The sequence below is a fragment of the Lissotriton vulgaris genome, chromosome 4_1 (assembly GCF_964263255.1).
Source record: "Lissotriton vulgaris chromosome 4_1, aLisVul1.2, whole genome shotgun sequence".
NCBI classification, from domain to species: Eukaryota; Metazoa; Chordata; class Amphibia; order Caudata; family Salamandridae; genus Lissotriton; species Lissotriton vulgaris.
Window position 1 is genome coordinate 1,956,574,218 of NC_141691.1, and position 24,509 is coordinate 1,956,598,726.

The following is a 24,509-nucleotide window of genomic DNA, read 5'->3' on the forward strand; positions in this document are numbered from 1 at the left end:
TGGAAAGAGCCAATAAGAAAACTGCACAAGGAGACATTTACCTCAATACTAGAACTACTAGCCACCAACCATTTATTAGTGTCATCACGGGGTTAGGGGATGATAATCATCGATACTAAAAGGAGTTTGTTGCATCTGGGCTGGCCACGTTCCAGGGAATCTAGAGCACGGGACACATGATGACCAGATTCCAGGGGACGACAGTTGACTCGGGCTCTTCATGTCGTTTGGACTCACATTCTTTGTGGCAATAAAATATATGTATATAACTTACCTTGCATGTTCGCATCATCTGTTTGGAAGGAAACTTAACACTGGTGACGAGCCTGGAGTCCTGCTGTGCAGATCACGTTACCGGACCTCAACTGTTTCTTCCATTTTGCTTTTCATAGATTAATCTGGCAGGATTACCCGGATCAGGTTATTCGGATCAGCAGGGTTCACGGTGATGACAAGAGGAAGAAAAGATTTTCATGGTTTGGTGTCTCCAAGTAACCCTGCATGAGTAATATTTTTATACTTCGCGCTAGTCCCTGTGCGCAAGCTGTGTCTTAGAATGCACAAACAGTTGGTAATAGTCTAGAGTGCTAATTGCCCGGCGAGAGTTAGAGCGCATGAACATTTAGTTAAAGACTGGAGCGCACACTGCCAGGCGAGAGTTGCATGAGGATCCAGAGCTTTACGTTGCATCGTTAGGTGCATGATATCTATCCTGCTGTGGCATTGCAGAATGCATGAAAAGCTACACATCTGCTGCGAGGTGCACGTTTTCACATTGAGTGCGCTACCTGCTGTGAGGTGCATATACTCCACGTCTAGTGCTCTAATTGCTGCAAGGTGCACCACCAGGGAGTAACAAACTAAAGTGATACTGATATTGTGGCAAAAACATCACATTTGGGTGGAGCTTATCATCATTAGTGTATTGGCAAATCATATGCATGCTATATGCATTTCTGTTGCTGTTCAATCATAACACATCCCCAATCCCAACAGGCAAGACAAGCTGTAACAGAGGTTGTTCAAAGATTGGCCTCAACCCTATTCCTTGTCACTAGAGACCGCGGACGCGGCTCACAGGTTACTGGCTTGATGATGATCCTTTATCTTTTGTAAGGATCAAAACGTTGTTGCCTTGTTGTACATCATATACACCTCTTTATTTAATATTTATTATGTGTAATGGTGTCTCCACTATAATTTGGGTGTCCTACCAAAATGTGTCTCACACAAACGATTTACTCTGCCTAAGCCTTTTTGGTTCATGTTGTACGTTCTTCCCACTAAGTTGGATACAGGCTTGTGTCCCACTTCATTTGTTACTTGCTGAATTTTGTGTATATGTAGGCACTATATATTAAAAACACCTGTCTGGCTGGACAGCTGTAAAATATAGTACTGATTGGGTCTATATTTATTGTTTTCTCTCATTAATCCTTGTCTAGGGACCACTGTATTTAGAAATAATTGATTACCCAAGATCCCTGACCAACCTTATTTGGGTTCCCTTGTTCTTCATAACACACGTTCATTCATAACATGGCATTGGGCAGGTCAATGAATTCGGTGATTTGCACACCATGTTAGTTGTTTTTTAAATCTTTTTTTCTCATAATGTTGTGACTTATACATCTAGTAAACACTTACCTGCCATTATGTATGAAATTATTGCTCCTGCTCAATTCTTACCTACACCAGGCGAACCATCATTGGCATGGAAATAATTGAAGGAAGGTTTTAAAACATACATTGAAGCGATTGGCAGAGATGATTTCACAGACAAGCGTAAATTAGCTATTTTGAAACATTGTTTAGGGGCAGAGGGGAGACGTATTTTAAGTAATTTAACTCCTAAAACAATTCTCCAAGAAGAAGATGATGATGTCGATATATTTGAAATGGCTTTAAGTCAATTGGACAACGTATATGTAAAGAAAGTCAACGAGGTTGTTGCAAGACACAGGTTTTTGAGTAGAGTTCACATGCTTAATGAATCCGTTGATACGTTTATGAGTGATTTGAGAATACTTGCTGCAACATGTAACTATGCCTCATTCAATGATCAAATGTTACAAGATCAAATAGTTCATAAAATAGCTGACAATTGCAAGAAGAGTTATTAGCTGCAGAGAATTTAACTCTTGATAAAGCATTAGATATTGCACATCGGTTTGAAGACATGAAGTTAGGTATGAAGGAACTATCAGACAAGAAAACAGCTGAGATTCCAGTAATTAAGAAAAAGGGTGATTCTGATGAGAAAACAAGTAGCAAGATGGAGGTGATACTGATAAATCAACGTTTAGGTGGGGAAAAAACAGAATATGTTTGTTTCAAGTACGGTATTCCTGGACACTTGGCCAGTGACAAAGGATGTCCAGCTATAGGACAGGTTTGTAGTGATTGCTGAGTCAAAGGTCAACTATGCCAGGATGTGTCGTAACAAGAATAAATATTGACAGAGTGCGAGTAGAGAAAATAGACAAAGAAAAAATTATATAAGAGAGGTCATGGATGAACCAGCAGGTAACAATGCTGAAGAATTTTTATTAAGCGTATTTGAAAAAAATGAAAAAAACAAAAATGCAATTTTTTGCAAAATTAAAATTGAAGGGAAGGAAATTAAAGTTATTGCGGAGTCAGGAGCAAGACATATCATAATAGTTGATGAACGGTTAAAAGAATTGCCAAAAGTGAACTTATCTACATCTGATATCAAAATGGTGGGTTATGGTAATAAACCAATTGATCTATTAGGATATTTTGAGTCAGATGTAAGTTTTAAAGGTAAAATTATAGAAATAAAAATGTATGTGGCCAAAGAGGGATCTTGTTTACTAGGTTGGCCACAGCAGAGAGACCTAATGATCACACTGGACCCTAATCATCCTGTGTAGGAGAGTAGAGTCTGCTTTCCTTTGGTCACCCCAGATTTTTGCTTTTGCTTCACTGGTTTTCGACATAATGTGGCTGTGGGCCTGCTAATTAGACCCACAGCCTGCTGTTCTCTCTCTAAATTCACATCCATGTACACGTACAGTGTACTATAGGTGCCCAGGGCACAGGTGTATCCAAGACCTACCAGGGGCTGCAGCGTATCTTTTGCCACCCCTGGCTGGCTAACTAAACTGACACAACTGGCTGATCACTCAGCTGGGGCAAGGTCGTGTAATCACCCCTTGCTTAGATATAGTATACCTATATCTAAACCTATATCTGGACACATATATACCTATAAGTCACTTCTATGGCAGGCCTTAACAATCCTGGAGGCAGAGTGCTTGGTTTTATGTGAGATGGTGCTCTAGCATGAGCTGAGCCTGTCTGCAGCTGTCAGGACCAACTCCCTTAGCTGTTCCGGGATATTGCCATGCCATATACTCTTAAGTGCATTATAACCCTCGCGGTTATTTGCTAACTTTGGTTTGGCTTTATCAAAACATGTCGTGTAAGGTGTCATACGCTTTGGAATACTACCCCCTCGCCAGTCCTGGCGACGGGGGTAGCATTCCACCCTTCTAGAGGGAGAAGACATGTTACTTTGCTTAAACACGGTTAAATCTAACCAAAGCCCCAGCATCACAAAATGGATGCTGCTGCCACAGACACGAGTCTGGCCTCCTGCTGCTGACCGAAACTCCGGCAGGGGAGGCCTGGACAATAGATATCCCGTCACATGGAGGTATTACACCACCCCAGACAGGAGATAGTGGATTGTAGCAGGGAGGGTTGAATGAAACTAGACACTGCCTGAGGAGCACAAGGCTTCCCATGCATAGTCCAGTTCAAAACGGTGCTGGGACACTCCAGTCCCAGCTCTGGCTTGAAACTGGACAAAGGGAAAGGGGTGTAACCACCCCCTTCCTGAGTTCAACCCATAGTAGGGACCTAGCAGGTAATCCAGCCCCTTGATTTGGAATAAAGGTAGGAGCTGTGCCCAGGAGATTAGATTATCCTGAACGAAACTTTGATACAGAACTCTGGACCCTTGGACATCCCACTCGACGTGGAAGACTGAAGAAACTCCCTTGTGGTCAAGGAGTAACCACCCTGTGCAAACAGGCACCATCCAGCGCCCAATGGTTTGCTTTGTTGCAGTTCCCACCGTAACTCGAGCAACAGAGATCAACAAGACCCAGCTTCCCTGACTTCTAACAGCTCGATCCACAGTCCCAGCGAATCTGAGACCCTTGGAGGTGACGTGAAACGTGGAGCTGGCCATCTTGAAAAGACTGCAAAGTGCTGACCGTGCAGCTTCTGAGGCTTTCTTGAAGCTGTGCATTGGGGTTTTGGAAGCCCCAGCCCCTAGCAGCTTGTGCACCGAAGATCTCCCCTCCACACTCATCGGGTGCTGCGTGGGGCCCTTTAGCATTTTCCTGCTTGACGCATTGGTCTGGTTGCTTGCCCATTGGCTAGTGGCCCCAGAACCAACAAACCTTGAAATTTACACTGCTAGTCTGGTTGCTCCAGACTTGCCGTCCCTTCCCTGAAAAGGAGCCACTGCTCTGACCTTGCTGGTCCGAGTAAGAAGCGATCTTCAAATTCTGCGTGAGTTGCACTTGCCAAGGCTTGTTACCTCCGATCCGGAAGCCAACACCGCCAACAGCGAGAGCCTTTACGGAAAAGCTCGTGCTCCACTCCTGGCCATCGTCAATGCCCCAGAGTCCACGTGGCAGCAGAGACAAGCTTCATGACAAACACCTGATTGCGCCCGACATTGCCTGGTTCCTTCCTAGTTCCATCCTGGTCACTGGCTAGTGACCCAGACTCTGTCCCCTCTGCTTTCAGGTACTCTTCAATCCGCCCTTGGATCCAACCGGACTCTTCCCTCCTGGCCGCCTGCAGCATCTTCCTCTCCAGGCTCCATAGATCTACACAACAAAACCCGACACACTTTGGCACCTATGCACCCGCTTCCTGTGGGTGAGGTAACGATCTAACACCGGTGCTCCTGTAGTGGTTTACACCTCTAGTGTCCTAGTTTAAAGTGTGGTAATTCTATTCCAGTCGGAAGACTTCCAGAACAGTAACTCTTTAACTTTTACGCGCCATTGACTTTGCATTGGTGCATGCGTGTGCTTTAGGCACTGCACTTGTGTCCCGCGGGCCTCTCCCGACTTCATCACTGTTAGTCCCGAGTAGTCCCAGCGATTCACAACGCCCTAGGCCTTACCATTGTTCGAGAGGTGGTACTTATACCACTATTTTAGTATATGGTTTGAGTGGCCACCGGGCCTACCCAAAATTATGCAACTTTTGAATGTTTAACTGTGCTTTTGTTTAAACGCTTGTGCCTCTGCACTCATAAAGAGTACAGAGGATTATTCTAGTAATAAATACATATATTTTTATAATATATAACTTGTGTGGTGCCCTTTCATTTGATATTATAAGATTGCATATGGTAAAACAGCTAGCTTCACATGCACTCTTGAGTTTAGCCAAAGACTGCTTAGTCCATGCTACCCCTAGGATAGCTTGTCTATAAGGTTGACTTTAAAACCACCACCATAAGGGATTGTTTGGACTGATACAAGGTGCCCACAGAATTGTGGACATCATACATCAGGCCAACTTCTCACATCCTGAATGTGTGCACAAGATTATATTGAAAGAATTGGCAACACCTAAAGTGTACAAAGTCAGAAATATACCTTTAGCCATGAGAGATGCATTAAAAGAAGAACTAAAGAAATTGTGTGTCCAAGGGGTTATTGAAGAAGTCTTCAGAGTGGTTATCACCGGAAGTAGTGGTTCAAAAGCCTAATGGTAAAGTCAGACTGTATATTGACTTAAGAGACCTGAATGAATGTGTGTGAGTGGATCGACATCCATTACCCAACATTGACGATCTGTTTGCCAAATTGAAGGGGGCAACTATATTTTCTTCATTAGATTTATCTAGTGCATATCACCAAATCGCATTACATGAAGAAAGTAAACCATACACAGCCTTCATTACATCAGAAGGTGCATTTACGTACAAGTGTAATGTAATTTCGGCATCATCAGTTTTCCAAAGGGAAATACATAAACTGTTTAAATATTTAAATAACTTAGTATATTTCCAAGACAATATTTTGGTCTTTGGTTGTACAAGTCAGGAACATATTAAAATATTACATAAGGTGTTTTACATTCTTCAGGATAATGGGTTGACACTTACAATGGACAAGTGCAAATTTGGTGTGAAATCAGTAGATTACTTGGGGCATAGTATTAGCAAGGATGGTGTGGCCTTCAAACAGAGTTTAGTTAAAGCAATAGAAGATGATCCTAAATCACAAAAAAAAAAAGATCAACTCAGATGCTTTCTTGGGCTTGGGAGTACTACGCAAAATTTGTTCCATTGTTTGCAGACAAAACAGTTAATATGAGGAATTTGATGAAAAAAAATCAAATGTTCAATGGGATGATAATTGCGCTTCTGAATTTTTGTCTTTGAAACAAGAAATTGCATCAGTGCCAGCATTGGTAAAATTTGACATGAAATGTGATTTTGTTATTATGTTGGATGCCTGTAATGTAGGTATTGGTGCATTGTTGATGCAATATCATGATGGTATGCTACTTCCTATGGCTTTTGCCTCAAGACCATTACGAGCGGCAGAAAGTACATCCTCAGCGTTAGAGAAAGAAACGTGTTGGTGAGGAATTGAATATTTCTGCAAGTATGTGTATGGCACAAAATTTAAAGTATGATCAGACCATTGTCCTTTAGTTGATCTATTTACTACTAAAGGTTGTAATAAAGTGACTCCCAGGATTGCCAGATGGGAATATAAATTACAAGAATTTCAATGCAAGGTGGAATAAGTACAGGGAGAAAATAACATTTTAGCACATTATTTGTCTAGGTTGCCTGTCATGGGAGACGATTAAAAAATTGATGATGATGACATGGAAAGAGTGGCATCCATTTGTGCGGTGTCCAAAGTATGCATTCAGGAAAGTCAATGGAAAGAAGCATGTGACAATGACATTGTACAGGCAATGCGATATTTAGGTTCAACCTGGCCGAAAAAGAAATATTCAGATGAATGATTGAAACCCTTTTTCTGTGTATTTAAAGAGTTATCTGTAAAGGATGGTATCTTGTTACGAGGTGAGCAACTAGTTGTGTCGGAAAGTTTAAGGGATTTGATTTTGGATGTGACCCAAGAAGGACATCCCGGTAGTGGCAGTATGCAAAGGAAAATAAGATTTGAATTCTGGTGGCCAGCTTTTGATAAATGCATTGAAAGGAAAGTAAGATCATGTGTGGAATGCGCCTTTAGTGACAAATCCCCAAAACTGTGGTGTATGAAAAAGTACCAATGTTGCGTCCTATGAATGTATGGGAAATATATTGCGGGACCCAAGTGCATTGGCAAATGTCAGATGTTTGCCATTGTATTGATTGATCAATTATCTCAATGGCCTGAAGCTAAATTAGTACCGCAGGTCACGTCTGGTATAATTATTCATTTTTTGTGTGATATGTTTGTAAGAGAAGGGTTTCCCCGATGCTTGGTGACAGACAATGGAGTTCAGCTGGTGTCAAAGGAAATGAGGACTTCTATGGAGGATCATGGTATTGAGCATTTACGCACATCGGTTTACCATCCACAATGTAATGGGATTGTGGAAAGGTGGGTTCGAATGTTGAAGGAGGGGTTACAACTGGCTGTGGTCAATGGTAAAAATTGTTATCAGGCTATTAAGGAATTATTATGGGTTTACAGAAATACTCCAAGAAGTGTTGAGGAGGTTTCCCCTTTTGAAAAAATGAGAGGAAGAAGAGCGTTATGTATTATGAATCAGAAGTGGATATCAGTTTTGATAGACAAAGTTAAAGATGAAAACAGAGGGGTGTATAGCAAAAGACTGCCGACAAAAATCAATCAAGGTGTGGATCAAAAATGTTGTTTCCCATTAGCAAGGATGAATGGGTGCGGGTGAAAAATGGAAGAATAGTGAGATCAGGAGAGTCTAAATATTCGGCACCAATGAAGGTTGTGAGTGTAGGTAATCAGATGGTTGAGTTATCTGATGGCAATGTGTGGAGTATGAGTAAGTTGTAAAAGTTCTTAGATTGTTATGGCCAGGAGGTGAGGATAATTCTTCTGATGATAAAAACTGGCGTTGGAAGGTGTGTATACAGGGGAGTAATATTAATCTGAAGAGTGATAGACAAGGAAGGGAGAATGTTGAGGTGCACAGTAGAAATAAACCTGGTTGGTGCAAGGATTCCGTCATGGGCAAAGACAATCAGGGCAGATTGGATTCTCAACACATTTGTACATTTAGTTACAGCTTAGCATTAGTTACTTATGTTAACTTGTTGTGCTAGCGTACTATTATGGGGGATGCATATTCAGTATAATTTATTCTGTTGTGCTCATTATCTATGTTTTGAATATTAATGTTATATGGTTATTACGAAGGGGACTGTGTTGCATCTGGGCTGACCAAGTTCCATGGAATCTGGAGCATGGGAAGCATGATGACCAGATTCCATGGTTTGACAGTTGATCCGGGCTCTTCACATCGTTTGGACTCATATACTTTGTGGCAATAAAATATATGTATATAACTTACCTTGCATGTCCTCTTCATCTGTGTGGAAGAAAACATATCAAAGTTCACTCTTGAGTGGGCTCCAGAAACCCTAACAGAGTCTAACACTCATAATGTGAGTAACATGCCATAATCATGTAAACTTGTGACAAGGCTTCTGATATAGGTCTCCTGTGCCCCAACAGATACTAGGTCTAAGTCAAGATTAGGTTGTCATGTGGACAATGCGACATCTACTTTCAAACTTATAGCCTCCTTCTACATTACTACTGCATATATACAACTGTTAAACTGAATGTACAAATTATATTAGATAGAAGAACTTCATATGCATTACACATGACAGGGTCTAGAGAAGCTGAGTGCTGAACACTGTCAGAAAGGGATAACTAGAGCGATGTGATGAAAGAAAGAGTAACCACATAGGTCTCATCAGCCTAGAAAGATATTAAAACAAAGTTCATAGGGCCATGGGGAGATCAAGTGCTACTGAGCTCAACCCTGATGGCTGAGGCCTTTTAGTCCTGATGTTCCAGGGCCCAAAATACTATGGGCTCTGAGCAAGTAGGCCAAGTACCTCTGTAGTGCTTGAGTCTTAGTAGCAGTGCGGGTTGAACAGTCTGAGGCTTCTCGAGGAGGAGGTGAGCACAGGCTCAACACTCAGAATACATCCAGTACATGATTTCCCAGTCAGATTCTTGTGTTATGGTCTGATTAGAAGCTATGGACTGGCAGAATTACATGCTGAGACTGAAGATTCTAGAACCCCACTCGAAGTGGATGCCTGCCAGGGATTGGACCATTAAATCAATGGGTATCACCCACAGAATCAAAGGACCTGGGTATAAATGATATAAAGAAAGGTGGTCCTTGACATTAATTAAAACGAGACCTATATGAGTATCACTTATGTCTTGGAGATGCGATTAAATCTGCATACATTGATTCAAGCAACGGGGGGGGGGAGATATATTGGAATTGGTATTATTTATAAGCACATTGAATGCAATGAAAAAACAGTACCCAAAAATAGCAATTTAACCTGAAACAAGAATGATAGATTATATCCACACTCTGGGTTCTTGTTATACCAAGATTTACATATTTATTTACATCTTCATAAAACAATTATGAATATAATTATAAACGGCGCAAAAGACTATCAGAGTATAGTCAGTGGAAAAGAAAAGGGGGTGCTCTCGTGATTTGGAGAAGGAAGGAAAGGAAAGATAGCAATTATAATATACAATTGTAATATTTACACAACAAAAGCGGGAAAATTCCACTGTCATATAAGCCTGTCCACATCGATTAAAAAAGGGGAATGAAATTAGACTGGGGGAGGTACAGGCAAACAAATGGAAAACCGTCGACGTTTCGACCCTGGTGCTCCTGGGGTATTTAGGACCTCGGCTGCGGGTCTTCTTCAGGACAATAATGGTGGGATTGGAGGTAGGGGAGGGGGGGAAGTGGAACTGGGTATAGCTTGCAAGATGGTCTTGGCCGTGATCGAGCAGGTAGTCTGGATCGAACACCTAAAGTGCAAGGATGAGGTTGGTATTAGATGCTACTTAGGGTAAATTCACAAAAGTGTGGTTCATTGCAAAATATCGGGTACATTACCAATGATGCTGGTCAGGCTGGACCTCCGTCCGAGCTTCTAAGAGGCAGGTCACCTGTCTGATATCAAAGAAAGATACTGGGTCAGAGCCCATCTCCCAAGGGCAACCAACTCCAGATATCGTCTACTGACAGTCATTAGTGATTCTGAACTCACCTATTATATTGGTGGTGGTCTGGGGTGTAGCTGCTCAGTTCTACACACAGTGTTGTACTCGGCCTATTCGATTCGGTAAGGCCTGTGGGTAATGGAAAAGCCTAATCAAAGTACCCGTCTGTATGTATAGCCAACTGGACCTACTGCTGAGGTACATGGAGGGACTTACCACTAGTGCAGACGGATGGAAAATCCTACCGGTGCCCCCGCGGGCAATCCGGTGGTAGTAGCCCTTTAAAACGCATGTGGAAGGTGGTGATGTGTGATACCGAAGTTGCCTGGTGTGGAGAAAAAAGGACAATAATGTATCTCTCTGCACCTATTCGGATATCTGCCCACTTTTGGGGAGTAGTGTAGACTAAAATTTAAAGCTTACCTCTTGAATTTGTATTTAGAGGTCTGATAGCGGGCCACTAATGATGGATGGGCAGTGTAAGGTACCGAAGTTACCTAATGTGGGGAAGACAACAAGGTGATGTTACATGACACTCTATCAGTCCGATTGGAGAGTTGTCAAGAGTCCGCTCACCCAAGGGGTATGAATATTGACATATTCTTACCTCGAAAATGCTATTTCGGAGGGCTAGATTCCGCGGAGGGTTTCAACCGGCATGTAGTCAGTTCGGGACCGCGCACGGGCTGAACAATTACTTCCGTGATTTAAGGTAACATCACGTGTTCCTGCGCTAGCCAATGATGGAGAGCTATGTCCGGTTGTGGACATTGAAGACGGACTTGCGTTTGGAGTACGTCATAGGAATCAACGAGGGACTATAGTTGTGGAACTGAACGATTTCCAGTCCACAGGTCGTTGTTTAAGTTACATGATTCAAACACAGTGGAAAAGTTAAAGAAGGCATAAAACATGCCGTTTTGTTTAAAAAGTTCGAGGATCAATATTATATAGATGTATCATAATTAAATACATGTAAATTGATGCTACTGAGCTCAACCCTGATGGCTGAGGCCTTTTAGTCCTGATGTTACAGGGCCCAAAATACTATGGGCTCTGAGCAAGTAGGCCAAGTACCTCTGTAGTGCTTGAGTCTTAGTAGTAGTGCGGGTTGAGCAGTCTGAGGCTTCTCGAGGAGGAGGTGAGCACAGGCTCAACCCTCAGAATACATCCAGTACATGATTTCCCAGTCAGATTCTTGTGTTATGGTCTGATTAGAAGCTATGGACTGGCAGAATTACATGCTGAGACTGAAGATTCTAGAACCCCACTCGAAGTGGATGCATTGGGTACATGAAACTGAGGAGCTTAAACAAATATCTACTATTATCATGTTTGGATGTTCTATCTTCAAAACTGGCGATGAGGATGTGATGTGTCTCTACTAAGCAAGATTCATCAAGCCTGAAGTTTGCCTTGAGAAGCTGTCCATTTGAAATGATTTTCAGGAAAAAGCTTAAAATGCTTCTTTTTGACTCTGTAATAACCTCTTCCTATGCTGGTTTCTGCCCTTGAACTTATGGATACTCTTACCGCTAGCGCCGGGACATCTCTTTAGGTAGCTGTGAGTTTTATAAATCTATTGTATTGTATTGTACTGTGAGTTACAGCCCCTGGAAGTTACCAATAAATACAATGTATGTATTTAGGTAACGGTCGCTGAAATGTGGGAGCTCTCTGCAACGTGCAGGTACTGCAAGCGTTCCTATCTAGTTCAAATCGAGGTGCAGGAAGAAGCCTGAGATGCTTTGATCAACTGTGACCGGGGCCTCTGACTTAGCCTTGCTTTTGGCAAGAGCACTGCATTCAGTTTTTGAGTAGCTGACACTGGATACATATTTGTAACTTTCCTCGGTGAACTGTCTGGACTATATCCAGTTAACTTTAAAACATTTGAGAGGTGGAAGCATTTTCCTGAGCCGCACATGCTCATTTGAATCTGAACCAATGACATTCCCAGTTGCAGACTAATTTTTCATCTGCATCAATACAGCCCTAAGACCATACGCACTAACATCCACCACAATCATGATTTTACGAATGGCCAAGTGAATGTTAATCTGTGTTTGTAACTATTAAACATGTGTTCAGCCTCCATTTTGTGATTGCCGCCATTTTATGTTGCCCTCACTCAGGCAGCTCAGCGAACGGGATGTTTTTGTCGTATCTGCCTTTGCATGTCAGGTTGCTTCTTTGCTAATGTTTACTAACGAGTGTCAGGGTCTGGCCGATTACACTAATTCCTGTCTGAGCTGATTAATCCCCGTCCGGACTACATGTTGGTTCACACCATTGTTTCCTTTTAATTATCTTATCTGCTGTCCTTCGCTACACGTCTCATGCATTCTCCTGTTTCACGACTGTCCTTCTACAACACGCAGCTGTGTTTTCTCTACTTGTAAATTAAATTGTGTGGATTAATTTGTGATTTACTTAAGGGGTCGAGTGACAAACAGAACTGGTAACTTGATCTGCTTTGGTCTTAAAACATTGTCTATAACGTTTGCCTATAGCTCATTCTCTTGTGTGATTGCATATTGCATTGCATTGTATCGTATGTAAACCTGTGCGCCACGGAGTTAAGTGGCAGTCTCTTTTGAACCTCGTTGTACTGACGACTTCTAAGACCACTGTACTAGCTGCAGCTAATAAATACAATCTTCTACGCCAGACGAAGAGCCTGTGTCTCTGTTTTAACAAGGCAGGTGAATCCTGGGGATTTCAGTCATACCCTGCGCCGCCGGGCCTTAAGGCTGCGGTTCTCCAACAGTCCATTGTCAAGTCTGTTGTCCTGAAGTCATTTGATCCTCAGGACAAAACCATATTTAGGGTGGATGCTAGTGCGTATGATCTTTGGGATGTATTAATTCAGAAGAAAATTAATCAAGTGAGAGAGGTGGAGTTTGCATCACAGATGTTTAAAGGAGCTGAAAGTACATACTCAGTGTTTGAGAAAGAGGGATTGGCTTGATGGTGGAGTGTGCAACATTTTAAGATCTGTGTATGGGGTACCACATTAGAGTTGTATACTAATCATAAACCCTGAATAGATATATTTTGAACCAAGGGTTGGTAAGAGCAACTCCCAAAATTGCCAAAATGGCTGCATCACTTACAGGAGTATAATTTTGATCTCAAATATGTTCCAGGAACAAGAAATGTAGATGCTGACTGTTTGTCTTGTTTACCTATACCTGATGAAGGTTGTGTAGATGATAATGAGTTTTGGGTGGTGGCAAGTGTGGTTGAGTCATGTAGATGTACCTTTTCCACAGAGGATTGGATGCAGGCGTTAGGAGAGGGTGATACTTTGCAACAACTCATGTTTATCTAAAACTTTAAGACAATAGGGCATTGGAAATCCAGAGCATTGTGAGTACAAAATGGGGTGGTCTTAATTATCAGTAGTGGAAGGGATTGTGAGGAGAGGTGGTAGGTGGTACCCATTGGATGTACAGAAAATGTTTCTCAATGGAAATAGGACGGAACTGGAAAGGAAAGTGTCCATTTATAAAAATAAATATGAACAAAAGCAGAATGATAAATTGAGAAAAAAACGGTGTGAGTTCAAGAAGGGTGATTGGGTGAGAGTGCACCTGGATTCCCATGTACGAAAAGTTTTTTCTATCTGGTCGAGTCCTAAAGGGATAAAAGAGGTGAAGGGAAAAATTGTATGGATGGATGATGGTAGGAAGTGGAACACGAAAAAAGTGACAATGTATAACATTTGGGAGTGTTGCATTTGGATGAAAAGACATGCAAATTATAATGTTGGTGTACGAGACAAAAAAGAGAATGACAAACACATTTCTGAGGAGAAGACCATATTGGCATAAAGATTTTGTAAATGCATAGTTTTGGTAGATGTCAAACGGAAACCAAGCCGATGTGATTTAACATGTGTATCACACATTCACTGTGATACACAAGTTAACCCAATCTGTGCATCAGACTAATGGGAGCCGTCCGACCAGTGCTTAATTTGTAAAATATTAAGTGCAGGTGCTCAAATGTTTGTCGGAGGCCACACCTACTTTTCTCCATCTCCACACACTTCCTCCACTGGCTCCCCCCACTTACTCTATTGGCTCCACCTCCACCTCCACCCACATCCTCAACTGGCACAGCTAAAAGTCAGATGTAATACCCGATCTGAATTTCAGCAAGGGAGCCTTGCTTATAGTATGGTGACAACAGTGCAAGATTCCCAAGTGTGAATCCCAAGCTGTGGCCACCACTGCCATGTGCTGCCATCACCTTATGTACATTACTTGCGCTTGCAAAGTTTTAAAAGTTACAAATTAATAATGCACATTTCATACAAGTGTGTACATAAATACTGCTGCACAGCACTAAACAACACTGCAGTCTTATCTTAACGGACTACAAAGGCACTCATGCATGGCTGATGCCACCAGGGTTTAAGATTTATCAACCGGGCTGGAGGGCATTTGTATTCAAAGAGAGGATGAGGATGACAACTTTGTATACGTAATTGCGGTGGTTTCTTACCCAGAGATTCTTTAAGGCAAGGCAAAGTAGGCAATTAATCTGGCCCCCACGTCCCAAGGCCCTTTTTTTCTCTCTAAATCTCTCACCCCCACCCCGTCTGCCTCTAACTCTGATTGTCATTCTCAACCTATCCTTCCCTCAACACCCTTTCTATATATCTTTCCTTCTCTCCTCGCCCATCTCTTGCTCCGTCATTTTCCTCTCGGTATTTGACCTCACCCCTCTTTACCTGTCTCTCTCTGTTTCCTACCCTTCCTCCCTACCCTCTTTAAGCTATTCTTCACCTCCAACCTCACCCTCTTGCTACTACCATGTTTCTGCTACTGGTACTCTTTCTTCACTTTATTATTACTACCAGTCTGGTAGTAATAATAAAGTGAAGAAAGTGGAGGCATAAATAAACTTCATTAAGCCCAGGTATTTCCATAGTAGACAGACACTGTAGCTCTGCCGGCCTCTGACAAAAATAAAGAAACAATGAATTCTTAAGAAAAATAAATCTGCACGAGTCACTCAAGAGAGCCAAGGGCACGAAGAGTCCGCTATCCAAGGGGCCGCCTGTTTAATCAAATGCTATTATGCTCAGGTGGCATTGAATAGGGCTTGTCACAAGGTCACAACATAAATATCATACTTACATGAGTGTTTTCCTACACAATTGGGCGGTAGCTAGAGATTTTCACGCACACACTTCAACCGGACATCCCCTCAATTTAACACTCATCTCTTGACACCTCTCAGACCACACAAGGGCATGCAAAAATACATCTCTGGTCAAGAATGGGACACAGTCAAGGCTGTTTAAGTCGAGTTTGACCTACCGCAGAACTACCAATGGCCAGGAAAAAAACTAGCGCAACGTCTTAAAAGGACAGACACCAGTTGCCCTCCAGAGTGCTTTATGGGCACTTTCAAAAGAAAATAATTTCTTACCTTCAAATTTGTGTCTTAAATATTACAATTGGAGAGACTAAAACTGCTTAATAAACAGCTGTAAACGACAACAGCAGATTAATTTGCAACCACCAATAGAAGAATATCACATTTATATTCATTGGCAAAATTACGTCAGGCAGATTTACAAGAGGCAACATAAACAAAAACACAGGCAATATATTGGAACATGTAACCTCAAACACAAATCTCTTGTTGCTTTGAAACACCAGCATCAACTAATACCACAGGAACGTCGGGGCATATTACCAAGCAATAGCGATAATTATCGCTATTGCTTGGTTAGAGACAAAAATTTACCGCTGAGCTGCGGCGATTTTTACCGCAAATAAACCTTGATATTACCAAGGTTTATCGCAAATGCGATAAAAATCGCTGCAATGCATGAATATCGCTGAAAAGTCCGCGATATTCATGCATTACCGAGCTAATGCTCTTAGCCATGTTATCCACCTCCCATTGGATAACATGGCTAAGACCTGCTCAGGGCAGGAGTTAGCGCGCAAATATCTCCAAAAGTTGGTAATAGGAGATAGCGATGTTAGCGACTGTTTTCAGTCGCTAACATCTTGGCACGCCCACTTTGCATATCATTAGTGATAAATATCACTGACATGCAAAGTGGGGCCCAAGATGGTCGCTATCTCCTACTAGCTGTCGCTAACTGGTGTTAGTGACAGCTAGGTAATAGGGAGATAATTTTATCTCCGCTTTCTTGGCTTTTAAAGCCAAAAAAGCGGAGATAAACCCCTTGATAATATACCCCGTCAAAACTGAAAACATGCCACATGATCATGCACAAACTATTTCAAAACAGCCGATAGGCAGATATAACAATCCAAAGTGTGAAAGCGGAGCCTAGCAGAAAGATAAAACAACTACAAGTTCACTGTAAATAGTGCCTACATTAGCCAAGCTTCGAGAACCTCCTCGATGTGGTTTACACCTAGACAAAGCAATCAAAACACCAGACAACAAGTAAATGCCACTTTTGTGCCTCATCCTGCATCTGGGTGTGTTTTTTAGACACTGTTTTAGAAATTACAACTCTGTCTTCATTAGGACCCCAGCATACCACCCCGCCCCCCTGCCCCACCCCTCCCCCCCCATACACACACACCCTCCTGCAACCAGGGCTGGAAGCCGCTACGTCGCACCTTATAATTAAATTAATGGAGGACATTGCGGGCTGATGGACCTACTCCTGCCAGTTGTTTTTTTACGTCTTGTTCTGTAATACACACTAAGGCGCGTATATGGGCTCATTTATTAGATGTGCGCAACTACTTATTGATAGAAAAGAAGGCAATCAACACGTTTATTTAACATACTGCTTTCAGCTTTTCATGGCATTTGGTTTAAGAGGAACGGTTTAGGGAAGGAATGGAGGTTACTTCAAGGGCAGGGCCTTTTACTTCTTAACCCCGGCCGGACCTAATGTGTAAGTGGATGGGCTGGAGGCCACTAATAGGCCAGGGCAGGCACAGTGCGTCATCGAAGCAGCGCTGGTTTGTCAGTGGGCATGGCATGACCTGCTTAGTACTTACGGTTACGGTTACACTCGTGGGCTGGGATTCCGGGGCTACGAGGCACTACTGTTATTTATTGCCTGATCTAGCTAGGCCTGCCTGCTGCTGCTGCCTGCCCTCAACGTCGGTGGGCTGATGGCTTGTGGGGTGCAGCCCGGTGTGATGGAGCTAAAGCTTGGCAATCGGAAAACAATCTGAGCGAGCTGCCTGCCGCACATCCTGCTTTTCATGGAAGGGCCCGATGTAGGTAATTTTAATTTACCACTTATAAAATACCGAATCATACCGATTCGGTATTTAAGAAGTGGTAAATTAGAAGGGGGGAAATGTAGGTATTTCAGATTCGGTAAATACCGAATCGGTAAAGCCCATTGATTCCTATGGGCATTGCAGCCCATAGGAATCAATGGTCATTACCGATTCGGTAAATACCAATTTTTGCAAGGGTGCAGGGGGGGTCACTTTGACACCCTCTGGCACCCCGAATTCAGGCACGCGTGCCATGTGGCACACAGACATGCCCTAAGGGCATGTCTGTCTGTCACATGGCACAGGTGTGCATGCACACATGTGCATGCACACCTGGATTTGGTATTTTACCACCCAATTGGATTGGGTGGTAAAATACCGACTCTGTGAGGCCTGTGGGACTCAGAAGAGTCCCACCTACATTAGGAAGTTACCGAATCGGTATAAATACCGATTCGGTATTTTACCGATTCGGTAAATTAACCGAATCGGTAAAATGGGGACCTACATCAGGAATGACCATTTACCGGTCAGTAACGGCCGAAATCAGCCGTTACCGGTCGGTAAATGGCCACCTACATCTGGCCCTTAGTCACTCTTAAGCAGTAAACTGTTTAAGGGATGATATTAAGTTGAAGCACAGGGGCTGGGCAGGACCTTTAACTTTAACCCCGGCCGGCCTTATCGTTCGTGATATAGGCCCAGATGTAGGTAATAGCAAATTACCGAATGGTAAACACCAAATTTTACCAATTCGGTATTCGCTATTCGGTAATTGCTATGTAGGTAAAATATTCGGTAAAAATACCGAATCGGTAAGATTCGGTAATTACCGATTCGGTAATTACCGAATCTGTATTTGCCATTGATTTCTATGGGCCTTGAAGCCCATAGGATTCCATAGGAAATACCGATTCGGTAATTACCGAATCAGTAAATTTACCGATTTTACAAGGGGGACAGGGTGTCGCTTTGACACCCTGTTTCACCCCTGTTTCTGCCTTGTGTGCCATGTGACACACATTTGCCCTTAGGGCATGTCTATGTGCCACATGGCACAGGTGTACATGCACAGATGAGCATGTACACTGGAATTCGTTATTTACCATGGAATAGTATTCCATGGTAAATAACGATTCGGTAAGGGCCTGTGGTACTGATTACAGTGCCACCTACATATGGATTTACAGAATCGGGTAAAGTTACTGATTCGGTATTTTACCGATTCTGTAAATTTACCGAATCGGTAAATATACAGATTCTGTAAATATGAGGCCCCCTACATGTCAAATCCCAAATACCGGCCGGTAACGGCCGACATCGGCCGTTACCGACCGGTATTTGGCGACCTACATCTGGCCCATAATGTGAACGGCGGAGCTTGTAGGCTAGCCCAGGCACATGGCATGATGACTGCTTAGTACTTACGGTTACACTCGTGGTCGGCCGGGGCTGTGGGGCACTGCCTTTAGTAACTGATGTAGGCCTCCTTGGTGCTGGTACTGCTGCCTCCCGTCAACGTTGTTGGGCTGATGACTCGTGGCGTGCGACGGGTGTGCTGGGGGTGTGGCAATTGAAATCTGCGCGCAGAAGCAAATCCATCCCAATCAGTGCCCGTCCCCCCCTCCGGCAACACTGAACTAAGGGTCGCCACAATGCCATCACATATCATATTATGAATGCAGTAATCTTTGCTCCGGACCGGCTCTCATTCACAGTCAGTCACAGCCAGTATTGGCTACAGCACTCCCCGGTACTCGGGAGACGAGAACAACACTCTGCGCCGAGTCAGTCAGGTAATGATAACATCTTTTCAAATATGAAATTCAAATGTGAGTGGACCCGGCCCTGAAAAATAAGTGCCGGTGCTAAGCACGGGAAAACACCGGCACAAATTAAGCACTGCGTCCGACACAACGGTGCTCCTGTGCGTCGGAAGGCTCCCACTCGTCCGAGCACATGGCACAGGAAATTCTATATTCCAAAACAACCCTAGAGCTGGGGAATAGTTTGCCCAGCTTCAGAGGCGGTTCTAGGTTTTCACTGAAATGACGATAAGCGCACACGGCGCACTGATGTAATTTCACTGAAAATGAAAGTGAATTAAGGGTCATTTCACTTTGACTGCCTATGTAACAGCTTTCCAAACTTTTCATGTTGGTGACACACTTTTTGGAGATGCATCATTTTGGGACACAGTAAGGCAGTGTAGCGAGCGAGCGTAGAGAGTGAGCCCAAACCACCTAAGGGGGGCTCTGGGGGGTTCTTCCCCGGAAGAAAACTCTGAAATATAAGTGGGCAAATGTGCATTTTCAAGCAAATTTGAGAAAGCAGGAAGTTTACTAAAGCAATTGTGAATCTGTTCTAACAAAGACAGTGACTGGCAAAACTGGGTGTAAGGTTAGGTTTGTGCCTGAACCAAGAACAGAATCATGCACACATTGACGCATGCCTCAGTGATTTTACGGCACAAAAAGGGCTGGTTCACGCACTGCCAACCCTTTCAACCATGCACAAATACCGCCTGCTGGAGAAATGTTTGAAATAAAAGTGGGCAAATGGTGCATTTTCAAGCAAATTTGAGAAAGCAGGAATTAATTAATTAATTAATTGCAAGTTTATATAGCGCTAGGATCGACTCCCGGAGGAGTATCTCCACGCTTCGACCGCTGCGAAACCCTTCCTGGCTTCCCTGAGAGATGGTCCCTTAATGGGTATCTCCAGGGTGAGACCAGGCATCCCCGGCGGTCTGGTGGGGCCGTTAGTGCAGATGAGGCAAGCTTATGCCCAGAGTTGCCGAGTGTGATCGCTGATCAGAGTGGGCACCGAGGCGAGAGAATTATCGAGTCCGCTGACCCTGGTCCAGAAACCTGCCGCGTCGGGAATCGAACCCTGGTCCCGGGCCGTTCTCTGCTCTCGGGTCTGCCGCCTCTAACCAGTGAGCCACACTACTGCACGGAAGGTTACTAAAGCAATTGTGAATCTGTTCTAACAAAGACAGTGACTGGCAAAACTATGTGTAAGGTTAGGTTTGTGCCCGAAGCAAGAATATAATCATGCGCACATTGACACATGCCCCAGGGATTTAGGGAACAAAAAGGGCAGGTGCACGCCCTGCCAACCCTTCCAACCATGCAGAAAGTCCGCCCGCTGCATTCCTGAATATGAGCTATATAAAAATCAGTTCAGGAAGGGGAAATTGTGAGTGGTAAAACAATCATGTTACTTATCAGCTGGTCTCTGCGCATTGAACTCCGATGGGACCGCTCTCTGTTTCTAAGTGCTGTAATAAACAGGCAATATAGTTACTAATGTTTTGGAAGTATGGAAGGGTGAGTCAATCTTGCTGTAATTCTGACTGATGTTTTCTGTCACAGAAAGAAACTGCACCAAGAATGTCCTGAAAACCTGAACTCACCCCATTTCCTAGTGAGATTTCTCAGTGAAGCAGGATAAAGTGCTATGAATTTTCATGATTAACCATGGACCATTCTCTTGTGGGAAACCTGTAACAATGTCCAGTGAGTGACAGACTAAAACGACTAAACAGCATTATGTACAGTTGAATACCACATTCTTCATAAGTCATAGCACTTCTTTCCAATAAAAAGTCTACTTTTAGTTATAATAATTCCTTCCAGCATGCAGGGCCCCCACACAATACCAGCAAGGACCTACAATAGAAGATACATTGAATGGTTCATTGCATGAGAAAAAGAGAAAGGTACGAACAATCTACTGATATCTCCTTAATACAGGTCTGTACAAGTTTTCTTATTTTAAAATGGGAGGAACAATGTTAAACTATTAATGGCTCACAATGAACTATCACATCTGAAATCATCAAAACTGAATTCCATCCCCTGGCAATGCTCGCAAACAAAACAAATTCACCCTAGTGGTCAACTGAAGCCAACTATAACAAAAAAGGGACAGAGAGAGAAAGTGGATTTGTTCTCCCTATACAGATTTATTTAAACATATGGAATCCACAGAAGGTGTGAGGGTGATCCCTACAGTGGTGGGGAGCACACAGTGTTTTTTAAATACCCCTCACACATCAAAAGGACCTTGGTGTCATGCTTCATCATTGGGGTCTTCGCACCCCTTTAAGGGATGCGGCGTGCTGCTAACCTACGATTACGCGGGAGCACTTTTTTTGGCTATGTGTGGTGCATATGGGGTGATGTAAGTGTTGGTGAGTGGTGGGGTTTTAAGTGGATAAAGTGAAGTTTAAAAAGGACCTGGCACGTGGGGTATGACAGAAAACTTTAATGTACCCAGTGCTGGTACTGTTAAAAGGGTGATAGGTGAGGTAATTCGCATTTTAATGTACGTTACCTCTTGTGTGTGTCAACATGTTTTGGAGTGGAGCTCCTTCTTCAGGACGGGGTACACACATCCCACCTTACTCGCGTTTTATTAAAAAGTCTGGTAATTACAGAAAAGTGAAAATAAGATTGTAAAAGGCTAGTATTTGCCTAAATTTCTTTGTTAAGATTTCTGCAATTGAGAACTTGCTGCCAAAGTTTGGTTTGCGAAATGATAGTGTACCTGGTGCACTCTGATTACATTTATTACTGCTATTACGATAGGTGTGCAATGTCGTGTAAATGCCTACTGAGCATAAATTTAATGACCTTTAGAGGCCCAGCCCCTCAAGGGCGACTGGGTCAACAACATGCAACAACAAGAAATGTTTAGGCAATGAAACGTTCAATTCATTTTATCATTTGTTATTCAGGTGAACTTTTTATATTTACACTCGGTTCATGGAAAAAACTTTTTTTACATAAACAATAATCATTAATCTTCAAATAATTTCATATGTTACAATCAGCATTACAATGTACATTATAAACTTCACACCCAATGCATTTCGAGACCTGAGTCTCTTCTTCAGGGGTATAGCTGCAAAAGAAAATGTATGAAATGAGACCAATTCATTATGAAAAATTAAAGAATATCCTCTATGTTGATCAGTGAGTCAAGCCCAATCACCAACACCAGTGACAAGCCATCCAAACCAAACTTACTAGAAGTTTTTAATGTAATCCTACAAAACAATAGAAAAAACAGAAAAACGCAATCAAAATCCAAAACAATTTCTACCTCAGAAAGAACTCATAAGCACAATAACAAGCCAAAACCTATGTACCTTATGTATCCTGTAGTAAATCCTAATGCTGATAGGAAAGTCAGTGACTTCTTCTGCAGATCAGGCACTGCAAAATTATATGAATAGCGGTCAGAGTTATATGTTCAAAACACCAGTGCCGAAACACCAACTGCATGGGTAGCCATAGTCTTACCTAGAAATATAGAGACAATTGTGTAGTAGCCAAATGATCTGAAAAAAGATCGAAAACATAATCAACTTTAAGCTGTAAACTAATGGATCAAACCAAGAGACACACTACTAAAAAATCAGCTCGCTAACGGCTCCTACCTTGCAGGTAAAGATTAGTTCTCATAGCCATCAAATCTAATCAAGAGCGATCGGTGCCATGATGCTCTACAAACCCCAGAGCCAGAAGTAAATCTTCCACGTCACATGATCGCGGAGTTCCGATAATCAAAACAGAAGACGGACTGATGTAAACACTGAGCTCCGTGTTAAAGAAATCAGCTTAATAATAGCCATATTTAGTTATCAATGAAAAGATAGCGACGGGACAATTCTAGATATTCAATATAAATAAATTAAGTGAAACTAGGTGAAAAGCGGTATGGTGATCGAAGAAATCACTCAATGATAGTACTACAATGTATTCAGATGTCCCCAATCATGATCATTATTCTGCAACTCGTAAGGCATGTATCCAACTAATCTGCCTGATCAGAATATATACAGTGACTCTCTCCCTCCGTCTCCCACTCTGCCTCCTCCTCTCTCTGTCTCCCTCTGTCTCCCTCCCTCTGTCTGTCTCTGTATCCTTCCCTCTGTCTCCCCCTGAGTCCTTCCCTCTGTCTTCTTCTCCGTCTCCCTCTCTGTCTCTCTGCCTGTCTCAGCCTCTGCCTCTATCTGTCTGTCCCTGTCCCTGTCTCTGCCTCTATCTGTCTGTCTGTCCCTGTCTCTGTCTGTCCCTGTCTCCTTCCCTCTGTCTCCCTCTCCGTCTCTCTGTCTGTCTCTGCCTCTATCTGTCTGCCCCTGTCCCTGTCTCTGCCTCTATCTTTCTCTGTCTGTCCCTGTCTCTGTCTGTCTCTGTCTCTATCTCTGTCTCCCTCCCTCCATCTCTCTCTCTCTGTCTCCCTCCCCCTCTCTCCCTCTGTCTCCCTCCTTCTGTCTGTGTCCGTCTGTCTCCCTCCCTCTGTCTCCCTCCTTCTGTCTGTCTCCGTCTGTCTCCCTCCCTCTGTCTCCCTCCATCTGTCCCCCTCCTCCCTCTGCCTGTCTCCTTCTGTCTGTCTCCCTCCCTCTGTCTGTCTCCCTCTGTCTGTCTCCCTCCCTCTGTCTGTCGCCCTCTGTCTCCCTCTCTCTGTCTCCGTCCCTCTGTCTCCATCCATTGTCTCCTTCCCTTCGTCTCCCTCCCTCTGTCTCCCTCCCTCTGTCTCCCTCTCTCTTTATCTTCCTCTCTCTCTGCCTCCCTCTCTCTGTCTCCCTCCCTCTGTCTGTCTCCGTCTGTCTGTCTCTATCTGTCTCCCTCTCCCTCCCTCTGTCTACCCCGGACTCTCTCTGTCTTCCTCTGTCTCCCTCCCTCTGTCTCCCTCCCTTTGTCTCCCACTCTCTTTGTCTCCCATGGTTTCCTTCTCTCTCTGTCTCCCTCCCTCCCTCTGTTTGTCTCCCTCCCTCTGTCACCCTCCTCCCTCTGTCTGTATCCCTCTGTCTGTTGCCCTCTGTCTCCTTCTCTGTTTCCATCCCTCTGTCTCCCTCCCTCCCTCTGTCTGTCTTCCTCCCTCTATTTTCCTCCCTCTGACTGCCTCTCTCTCTCTGTCTCCCTCCCTCTGTCTGTCTCCCTCTGTCTGTCACCCTCTGTCA